The sequence below is a fragment of the Uloborus diversus genome, chromosome 9 (genome assembly GCF_026930045.1).
Source record: "Uloborus diversus isolate 005 chromosome 9, Udiv.v.3.1, whole genome shotgun sequence".
NCBI classification, from domain to species: domain Eukaryota; kingdom Metazoa; phylum Arthropoda; class Arachnida; order Araneae; family Uloboridae; genus Uloborus; species Uloborus diversus.
This window is the reverse complement of record NC_072739.1, coordinates 44,309,595-44,321,664: the sequence shown is the minus strand read 5'-3', so window position 1 is coordinate 44,321,664 and position 12,070 is coordinate 44,309,595.

Sequence of the window (12,070 nt, the reverse complement as noted above, 5' to 3'; positions counted from 1 at the left end):
GAAAACTAAAAATTGGTCAGAAAAAAGGAAAATGTCTAGTGGCTGCACACGGACAAACAGGGTTCGCAAGGTTTTTGACAATAAGGTAAACACTCTGGTTTTTACCGTCCTGTCCAAAACCCTTGTGTCCAAGTCCCCCACTTTCGGGCAGTTGCCCGAAAATGTTCGAAACTATATTTTTAGAAAAATTGTATTTTGTGGGAAAACATTAAAAACAGAATAAAATGTATCAAAGTAATGTTTTATATTAAACATTTATTCAGTAAGAACATTTAACTCATTTATGCAGCTGATCCTAATTATTTTTATTTTATTTTATTTTATTTTCTATTTTTTTTATAATAGTTACCAAATTTCCCCATCTTTATGCATGTGTGCAAATGAAAGCAGGGTTGGCAAGGTTTCTACCATCCTGTTCAAATCCCTTGTGTCCGAAAGTGTCCAAAACTATTTTTTGAGAAACTATATTTTGTGAGAAAATATCAAAAACAGAACAAAATGTGTTGAAATTATTTTTTTGACTATTTTACATATTTATTCATTGTGAACAGTCTTGTATAATATATATATGTAACTTATTTTTGCAGCTGATTTTAATCTAGTGATGTAGAAATTAAATTCTTCATTAAAAATTTCAACTAGTATACAGGTGTTTTTTTTTTTTTTTTCATTAACCAAATTTCTAGACATTTATGCATGTGTGCAAAAGAAAGTGTTCAAAATTTAGAGCAATAATTGGCTTAAATGCAAGAAATTACAATTTTTTGTAGTTGCAGAATGTACTATATTAAAAATATGAACTAAAAAAGGAATAGCACAAGTTTTATAATATAAGTGTTTAGTCATCAATTTCTTGTTCTTTAATCAATGATTTAAAAATTAATTTTCGTTAAAAACGTCATGTAAAACTTATTTGTAAAAAAAACATTAAAAAAGAGGCTTATTTTCTTTTGCACCTAAATATTACACATTTAATGACATTCCTTTTGAGTTATAAATGAAACTGAAATTAGTTGTCTCGGTAGTGTTGTGAATTTCCTTTCATAACTCTATCAACTGTTACATAAGGAAGTTTTAATGTAATAGTTATTGGAAATTTTTTTAAGTAAAATATTTTTTAAAAGAACATTTTGGAGAAAAATATTATCAAATACTCATTATAAATTAAACCTCATTAATATCTACATTTATGCATTACGGATATTGCAATAAATACAAATTGATTAGATTACACCCCTTTAGCTTTAGCATAGCTTTGGACAGTTTAAGACAGGTTCGGATACTTTTGACAGTTTTGGACGGTATAAACCACCTGTCCTGTCCTAGACCAGTTTTTTACAGCCCAAAACCCAACCCAGCTGACAAATGCATACTTTTATATTTCTGAATTACATAATTTTATAAAAGTAGCTAACAAAAGAAAAATGCGTGGAGCAGTTAATGCGTTCTTAAGTAACTCAATTAAAACTAATAGAAATTTTAAGTAAAATACTAATTTAAAAATACATATAAAGGTTACATATTACAATAATCAAGCGATTATACAAATACGGGTGATTTTAAATCAAAGTTCATTTAATTTTTCACGCATACGATATTGTGATGTTTTTTCTGAGGGCACATGATGATTTGCAATCGGTTTTACAGAGCACATGAATATAATAATCAATATCCAATATAACAGTCAATATCAATAGCAGTTATATTTTAGATTTAAAAAATAAACTATCATAATTCACAAATGATTCTAAATACCATTTATTCATAAATACCATTTAAAGTATGTAAATTTTTACATAAAATGTGTATAGCGAAAGAAACATTTATTTTAAGTCTATATATTACTATAATAATATAAGAAAATAAACGAGTGATTTGGGGATGCAGTTATTATTTAAAGATCTCAGTTTGTGGTTACTGAAAGTATCGGATTAATATCAAAATATCGGATATTTTTTTATATTTTCGAAAATATCATGATATTTTCGTACCCTGCTTAGTATTAATCTTTAACTACATAGCGACAATTTATAAATTAATACAAAAATTGTTATATGTAGAATAATAAAAGTTTGTATTTAAAATAAGACACAATATTTCTGTGTTAAAGTGTAGTCAGGTTGCCAGCTTTAGGTCCGGATACCGTGTACAGAAATTCAATTATTTTCAAGAAAGAAACAAAAGAAAATATCTTTCAAGTTGTTTCATCAGATTTAAAAAATATTTTTAACATAATTAAAATACGTTTTTTGTTTAATAAATTATTATTTTTCTAATGAATTTTTCATAAAATATTATAAAACTAGTTCTTAATGTTTAAAAATAATTCCGTTTTATTATTTTCATTCGAAGTGGTATTTAAATACGTAGGAGGGTTTTTTATATTAAAAACTGATACATGTAAATAATTCTTGTGCAACAAAAAATATTTTTTACTGCAATCTATGTTAAATAATAAATGCACGAGTTAAATATTTCTTTTTTCTATTATTTCTTTATAATGCAATAAAGGGATACCAAGACTATAATAACTAAATAAAGTTGCATAAAAAGGATCCCCCACCTCAGTTATAAAGCATAAAAAAGTATAGAATTTTATTATCTTTAAAAAAAATTGAAGCGAAAAGGTTTTGCCAAATTCTTCTTTGCATTAATTTTACCATTTTCGTTCAAAAATAAATATTCAGTACTACGAGTATTAAAAGTGAAACTGAGATTCTATGTCATAACTACCTGCGTTTTTCCTCGCTGCATAGTTTGCGATCTGCTTTTTCAACGGCAATCTGGTGCCACAATGTGTGTATTTGTCATTATCACAAACTAATTTTATTATTTTAACCATTTTACTTTAGTAATAACACATTTCACTCAGAAGTATTGAATCCGAGATAAAATTCTTTATTTAAATTCATTTAACTAGAAAAGGTATTTTTTTCAATTCATGTTATAAGGATTTTTAACGGCATAGTTTGCTATTTACTTTCAACAAGTTGTGCAGAGCATTAAAAATTGCACCTTAGGGGTGCTGCAGCGATGCTCGGGCAGTGTTTGTTCAGGTATAGTGCGCATCCACATTTCTCTCACTTTCAAGTTGAAAGTATAATTATATTACGTTCTATACATTTTTATTTATGTATTTATTTATTTGCACATCTCCTAAAGCACGTAATTATGAGTTAAAATTTAATCAAATTTTCGGTAACCCCCCTCCCCCGCCGTATTTCGGTGTACATACATAGAAGATTTATACAATGTAAAATGCTTATAGGAATTTTTTCTTAGAATTTCTAATTTTTGTAGCCACTGAAATTTAAGATGAAAAGATCTTTTCTATCCGGTGCTGCAAAGCGAAAACGGACTAAAGAAAGAGAAAAGTGTGAACTGCAACAAAAAAATTCTTTATCTACATTTTTGGTAGCTCATACTCTAAATCCAAATTTGGGAACAACTCTGCCAGCATATCATCAGATCGTGATAGTGTCATAAGCGATAATGAAGCTCCTTGTATAGATGAACAAAATGAACTAGAAGAAGAAACAAGAGGATTGACTGATGAATCAAGAATAGGCGAGTCTATCGAAGACTCTACACTCCAAAAACAAGATGAGCTGGAAGAGGAATCAGAAGGATTTCCTGAAACATCAAAAATATATGAGTTTCCTCAGGATATTGCCTTATGGCCAGTGCACATTACTGATAAAATGGTAGATTAGTTTTTAATACACAAACCATGCAATATCGGTGATATAACAAAACTCAAAGTTGAGTGTATCGAAAAAAACCGATCGTATTACAGAAATTTTTCGGAATCTAACTTTTATTGCATGAAAGCAAATGGCAAAAAAGAATTTCGAGAATGGCTGATATTCTCCGAAACAAGCAAATCTATTTACTGTTGTGTATGTAAGCTGTTTTCCAAATCACAAATAAAATTGGTAACAGGCTTCAACGACTGGAAAAATTTAGTGAGAAGTTTGAAAGAGGAATTTCTCTTTTAGAGGATTAGAAGAATCCTCTTCAGGTCATTTCAAATCCATATTAAGTCTAAAAAAACGACTTGCAATTTCCGGACGCATCGACACACACTTGACACAGCAAATAGAGGTGGAGCAAAAATATTGGAGAGAAGTGTTAAAGAGAATCATTGCAACCGTAAAACTGTTGGCAAGTTTGGGTCCAGCATTTCGTGGCCACAGGGAGGACGCCGATTCGAATCGAAAAGGAAATTTCCTTAGTTATATAGAATATCTCGCTGAATTTGATAGTTTTTTGAATAACCATTTGAAAAAATTCAGCAATCCTGGTCGAGGTAATGTAAGTTATCTGTCGCACACAGTTTGTGACGAATTTATAGATTTAATGGGAGGAGAAGTAAAGAAGTTTTTAATTTCCGAAGTTCAAGAAGCGATGTATTTTTCCCTCATAGTAGATTCGACTCCGGATGTCACTCACATCGACCAGTTGACTTTGATCTTACGGTTCGTAAACAAGCCAGGAGAAATAAAGGAAAGAAAGATTTTTTGGTTTCTTACAAATTGAAAGGCACGACTCAGCATTTGGAAAAGGTTGTGTTGGAATTGCTGCAAAACTTAAGTATTGATATAAGAAACTGTAGAGGCCAAGCATATGATAACGCATCTAATATGTCTGGTCCATACGGTGGATTGCAAAAAAAGAATAAAGGATCATGTTGCCACAGCTATTCACATTCCATGTACCAATCATTCTTTAAATTTAATTGGGAATTCTGCTGCTGAGTCTTGTTCGGGTGCACTGCAGTACTTTAATTTTGTGCAGAATATTTTTTTGTTTTTTTCCTCATCTACTCGGCGATGGAGTACTTTGAAAAATTGTATACGTAATGGCGATGCAAAAAGTAAGAATGTGAAGAGAGTAAGTGACACTTGATGGTCGGCCAGAGCTGATGCTGTTTCAGCTTTAAAATTTAATTATAAAACCATTAAGAAATGTTTGTTACAAATAAGTGAAGACAGAACGGAGAAACCAATGACTAAATTAGAGGCAAAAAAACTAGCAAAGAAGTTTGATAATTATGAAATAGCCCTAATAACTGTGCTGTGGGACAAGCTTTTGCAGCGCATAAACGCTACAAGCAAATCTTTACAAGAAGTGCAGTCGAATTTACTTCATGGCGCAAATCTTTTCAATTCTCTTTCTGACTTCATAATGGATGTACGTAACAACTTTGAAGAAATTGAAAAAGAAGCAAATTTATTGACGGAGAGCAGAAATTATAAAGACAGTGATGGCAGAAAGATAAAAAGAAACTTACAGTTTGGAGAAACATCCATTAATGACACACATTTTGAAGGCAAGCAGTCTTTCATAGAAAACATTCATAATGTTATTTGTGATGTTCTCATATCTGAAATATCCAAGAGATCCACTGTGTACAACAATGTTTTAGATGATTTCCAAGTTTTTTTCAATTTAAGAATGAGTCCGGATGAAATTGATAAATGTATAAATAAATTTTCGTCAAAATACTGCAATGATATCAACACTAGTTATTTTAAAGATGAAGTTCTTCATTTCATAGCTTACGTGAAAGAAGAAAACATATCCGATCCTATCGATATGTATAAGTTAATACTTGACGGACTGCAATCCACATTTACTAATGTGGAAACTGTTTTAAAAATATTTTTGACAATGCCTATCAGTAATGCAAGCGGCGAACGTTCATTTTCCGTACTCAAAAGAGTTAAAAACTACTTACGAACTCTCTAAGTCAATTTCACTTGAGCAATTTGTCCCTTATGTTTATTGAAAATGATATTGTTCAATTGTTAGATTACGAATCTATTATTGATAAGTTTGCTAAAACGAAAGCAAGAAAAGTTTTGCTTTAAATGAGTATCACTTTTTTCAACAAAAGTTTTCAAGCATTTAATTTTGCACCTCTAAGAAATCAATTTAATGTCGTTTTGATATCTAATGCACTTTTATGAGTATTATTAATTGATATTGCATGTTTTCTTCATTTATGATATTTAAAAACTGTTCCAACTCATCTTTTGAATATGTAAACATATATAATAATTCATCGTCGCGTTTTTTCTGTTATCCTTCATAAAAAGTAAGTACAAAACAAAAATAATTGGAAATTATTATGTCATAATTCTAGATCTTGCATAGGCATCTCTTCTGCTTAGTCATTAAATGTTTGCCTAATTTATTGAATACGTTGTGTGAAAAATATTCTTGGTGTTTTCTAAAAATGCTTGCTGCGATCAACACATATATATTTTTTTCCTGATAGTTCTTTAACTTTCCTTTGAAATTATGTCCTATACTTTCATCTGTAACACCTTTTGCTTTAATAAAGCAGTTTGTAAATGTTTTACGCATTGAATGAAATTGAGTATTTTATTCAATGCGCCTTTCATATCTTTGTTCCTAACATTTTAATATTTTCAAAGTTTCATCCACCATGGCAGATCACTTTGTATATGACTTTTTTTTTTTAAGCGAAGAACGTTTATTGAATTTACTGCATGCATATTGAATATCCGTAGAAAATAGAGAACCAATACCGAATTAAACAACTCTGTAAAAATACTAAAACTCTCTGCAGAAGCATAACCAATTAAATTAACGAAATAAATAAGAGTAACGCTTCTCAAACAGGTTTCTGCAAAAAATCAAAAATCTTGATTCTATTAATTTCCTCCAAGTAAAAAACAAAACTATTGGTAAATGCAAATGTAGTTATTAATATCGTTCGTATTTTCAATGTTGTTTGCTATTTTAAGTAATTAGTGAGTCATTTTTTCAGTTATTTATGCATACTTAAGCTATTTTTTATTAAGTGATTTAATACTGCAAGAAAGTATGAATGCAATAGTTTTCTGAATTTTATCATTAGATTGAATCATAAGAAAGCCTATAAAGTACTTCTTAAAAAGAGATTTTTTTCGTATTCATTATGATTTAACATCCCAATTGATTCTAGAAAAACATTTTGAAATAATGATATACATGCACGTGAAGGATCGTTGGAACCTAAACATTTTCAAAAGGTTCCGAAGGAGAGAAGATTGTTGAAAAGCGCTGGACAAGAGGACAAAATAAATGCGATTGAAAAAGCATGAGTAACAATGATTTTTTACTTTGCACCTTTCTTCAATGCTTGCATTTCTTGAAATTTAACGGCTCTCAGTTCTAATTGTATTTAGCAATTCCTTAGTTTATTAGTTACTATTTATTTATATGCTATTTTCGACACACTTCACTTTAATTGAGTAATTTTCATTAATTTAAGAGATTAGCATTCAACACCGCATCATTATTTATTACCTTCTTTATAATCTGGAAGAGTGACAAACCCAAAATATATATTACATCCATTTTAGCTTTTAGTTTTAAAAAAAGACAGGAAAAGAATAATACAAAGCTTTCGAAAGATTACATTCTGAATGCACTTGTATACCTTACTTAATTTACTATTATACGACAAAAGTTTTATTGATAATTTTATTTTTATTTGCACTTATTTGTTCTGAAAGATGTGTTAGACAAATAAAAAGTTTTTCGTTTCAATATCTACCGGTGTCCTTTTTAAAATACCAACTTTTGATTTATTTACACGAAATTACAATTGCATTGGAAAAATGGGTAAAGCTGGGAGCTGGAGAGACGCCAGATATCATAACTCGGCTCTCACCCCCTCACTGACTAAATAACGAAAAAATATAGAAAGAAATTTTTTGTACTACAAAATTTTTCTACTATTCTTCTTCTGAAAAATAAATAAAAAATAAATCAATTTTCTTTTTTTTTTTTCAGTGATGTCCTTTTTTCTTAAATAGGATTATGTAACTTATCTCTTTCTGTGTCCCCCCCCCCCAAAGCATCTTTGATTCAAAAAAAAATGCTATCCCTTTTGTAGTAGCTTCAATCGGAGGGCCCCGGATCGGGCTGCACCTGGGGCCTCCAAATCCCATTATCGGCCACTGTACGGTACATGAGGTAGACAAAATATTTGGGAGATTGAAACATACAACAGCTGTAAGATTTTTCAGGGGACTGGGTGAAAAATGTAAATAAGGTTGTTGAACATAAGGGGATGTTCAATAAATAGGATATGGTTACTACGTGGGTGGAAAATAATGATGTACGTACAGTACAGGGGCGTAGCTAAGGGGGGGTTTGGGGGACAAACCCCCCCCCCGAAAAGTTAGTCTCAAAAAAAAAAGAGAAAAAGAAGAGAGAAGAGAAAGAAAAAAAAAGAAGAAAAGGGAAAAATTCCAAGCGATTATACATATATATATATATGTTATATATATATATATATGTTATATATATATATATGTTATATATATATATGTTATATATATATATATATATATATATATATATATATGTTATATTATATATATATAAGAAGTAACCCCCCCCCCCCCGAAAGTCGGGTCTAGCTACGCCACTGGTACAGTACTTACGAGAATTTTTTGAACGAATGGAAGTCCCAGTAGGCCAAAGCTTCCAACGATTAGCCCAATGTCTAAGCATAGAAGTTGGTTGATTTAATTATGTCTATGTTAAGGAAGAAAAGGGAATAATTAAATTTAAAAAAAAAAAAAAACTTGTATCAACCAAGCTGGTGCAATTTGCACTCTATAATAGAAAATGAACACATGACGAAAACTCAAATGTGCATTCGGTCACTGAAGTTTGTTCTTCAGGTAACTATTATGAATATTTTGTGCAGCCTGAGCTGGATATCGAATTGAATGATATTTTTTCTGCATTTCTGTCACCACTTTATTTTTATACTGATATAAAGATAGTTAACTTATGTTTTTTTATCCTAAAAAAATTCAAACTGAGTATAGTACTGAGCAGGGCTGTGGAGTCGGAGTCGTTCTGAATTTGGGGTAAAGGAGTCGGAGTTGTTAGAAAACATGCAGACTCCGGGCTTCTTTTTTTCTTTCCTTTTCCTTACCGAACTTTCTGTAGCCATTCCCTAGTTTGCTTGCTTTTTAACTTAACTAATAGCAGCTGTCAGCAAATGGTTTTGTTACCTAACATTTTCAAGTAATCACTTTCAAATAAAAATAGAAATATATAGTGTTTTGTTCGATCTCAGTTATAAAATAGTAAAAAAAACGTAGCAAATTAGTAAGCCGAGGCCTGTAGCTAAGGTTGAAACATTTAAGGGTGATCGGCAAATTCAAAGAAGTTCTGATGCGAAAGCACGAATCCAAAAGATCGAAGGAAATAATCTAATGTTTTTTTCTTTATCAAGACAATTTCTATAAGCTTGGTTCTCACTAAAAAGTATGGAACAAAATAAGTGTAAATGATTTCTTGATAACCACACTCAATAGTTGCAGTTAATTTTAAAATCTTTATATTAAGGTTAATTCTAAAGCAGCCCATAAAATTTAAATTAAAAATTTAGCAAAGAAGAAATATAGGTATAGTAAAAGCTATTCGTACAAATTTGTATACTGCTGCATTTTGTGTAAAATTAACTCCTGTCGTATATATGCCCTATTTTTGTTGAAATTTATTGATAAAATATAATTTAAAATAAATTCACAAAAATTTTCAGAATTAAAGTATTTATATTTTTTAAACTCTAAAATTAACTATGGGTGTCATCTACGAGATGAGTGTCACCCAGGGCAAACCACCCCCTCTCAAGAACTTGGATTTAGAAAAAAAGCTTTTTTTCTCTCTAGTTACAGCTTTCAAAAATTGAAAGCACACGATTTGATCAATATCTATTTGTTAAACATTAAAGGGGGGCAAATTAGAGATATCCTTTTCAATTTTTTTAAAAGGGATTTTTAAGTCATCTCACTTTTTAACTCGTAACTATTGGAAAATTTGATTTTTAAATTGAATTTCTAACGTTATATGCGTTTTGGGTTTACAATAAAAATAAAATGCGATATTTTGATAAAAAGGAATTAATATTTCAATCCCTGTTTAGAGGCAAAGGCGTTCAAGGAGGATAAAAAAAATTGCAGAATCCTCCAAGTTGATTTTGCCATGGCATTTTCGAGTGAATACCAAAATAAAATCCAGTCTGCTCTATGGCACAGACAGACTGTACAATTATTTACAGCAGCCGTTTTTGATAACAGATCGTGCAAATCTTATTTAGTGTGAACAGACACCACAGACAACGGCAAAGACACAATTTTTGCCTTCATTACTACCTTATACGATTTCATTTTCAAAGATATACCTGTAGATACTAAACCAAATATTATATATAGCGATGGCCCTTCCTCAGAGTTTAAAAACAGATTTATGGTTAAATTACTATTTGTCCTTTCTGTAAAGTACAATTTAGATTTTCAATGGAAGTACTTTGCCACTTCTCATGGAAAAGGGGTCGTGGATGGAATTTGAGGAAGAGCAAAATCTCTTGTTAGGCAAACGTGCATGAGTAAATGTGAAAAATCCATCGTGCAGTCTTCAAAAGATTTTGCTGCTCTTGCAAGTGAATTAATGCCAAAAACCAAAATTTTTCACATAAGCAGTGATGAAATAAGCAAACAAATTTCAGTCGAAAAGCCATGGTGTGTTGTGCCAAAAATTGATGGTATACAAAGAATGCATGTGATAGAAGTGAAACACATAGAAAATGAAAATAATTTATGGCATGTGCAAGAAAAGAAACAGCCAGATATTGTTATTAAAAATTATTGCCAGTCGTCTGATTTGACGACTTTGAAATTTAACATAGTACCTGTAAATTGGTGTGCTGTACGATATGATGACAACATATTTCCAGGGGAAGTCTTATCTATTACAAAAGATGACATAGAAGTCAGTGCAATGGTAAAATCGGAAAAATAATGGAAATGGCCAACTCATCCTGACGTTCTAAAATACAAATTTAACGAAGTTGTAAAGAAAATCGGTTCACCAGAAGTAGCAGGGTCTTGTGGGCAGTTCACATTTCAGGATTCTTGGTGATAAAAACTAGAAGCATTGTATATAGTTGGACAAAAACATTTTTATAATGCTTAATTTCATTTTTTTTTTTCAAATGTACCCATTTTGTTAGTGATTGTTTAAGTTTCACAATAAGTGTACATATTCATCACAGTATTTATGTAAATGTAATTAAATAAATTAATGTTAACATGTTAAAAAAAATGGGTGAGAGAAAGCACTGCTTGAAAATATTTCACACAATTACAGTAATTTAACATTACAAAGTGAAATACAATAAGTATAACCTGAAATTTCAGAGCCAGTCACACACGTTACAACTACTGTTTTGCATTTTCCCCCCAAAATTAAATTAATTTAAGGATTTATAAAAATATAACACAAATCCTTGCACTGCGTTGTAATTATTGCAAAACAAAAAAATAGCAGTTTGCTTCACAATTCACAGAAAAAAAAATACATTGTTCACCATGATAACAAATTGCAGTTTTCAGTGATCACACACGTTACAAGTTTTATAAAATTCATAATTAATTATAGAAAACAGAGAATAATTATATTGTGCATGATAATAGTTTATAAAAGGATGTAAAATAAGATAATATTAACCAATGCTTGTTTTTTTTTATGTTAAGTTAGTGAAAAAGGACTTTGAACAAAAAATATTGTGTACAAATGTGACACACATTACGGTGGAATAGCCTAAGAGGAGAATGAGTCAGCACATTGGGTTTCAAAATCTTTCGACTAGTTTCCGTAGCTGTGGAAAGGTCTGAATCGGTTTAGCGTTAGATTTTCTCTTCTGCTTCCCACTGATTGTGTGGTAAAATGAACACAAAACGGAACTATGCAAGCTTATGCGTTAAAAGTTTAAAAAGCAATTAAAAATAAGAAAATACAGACACATATTGAGAAAGAATTTGGGATTTTCGAAACACTGGTTTTGGGAGTAAACCAAAAGCCAGATGAAACTGAGGAAGAGGTCTTTCAGAAAAGATATAACTAAGCGAATATAAATTTTTTATATATTCATTTATGTAGTTACATTTGTGTAATCTTTTTAGAATTTACATAAAAATATTAAATATTTTCATTTTGGCGAAATGCATGTCAATATTTAAGTAATGAAGCG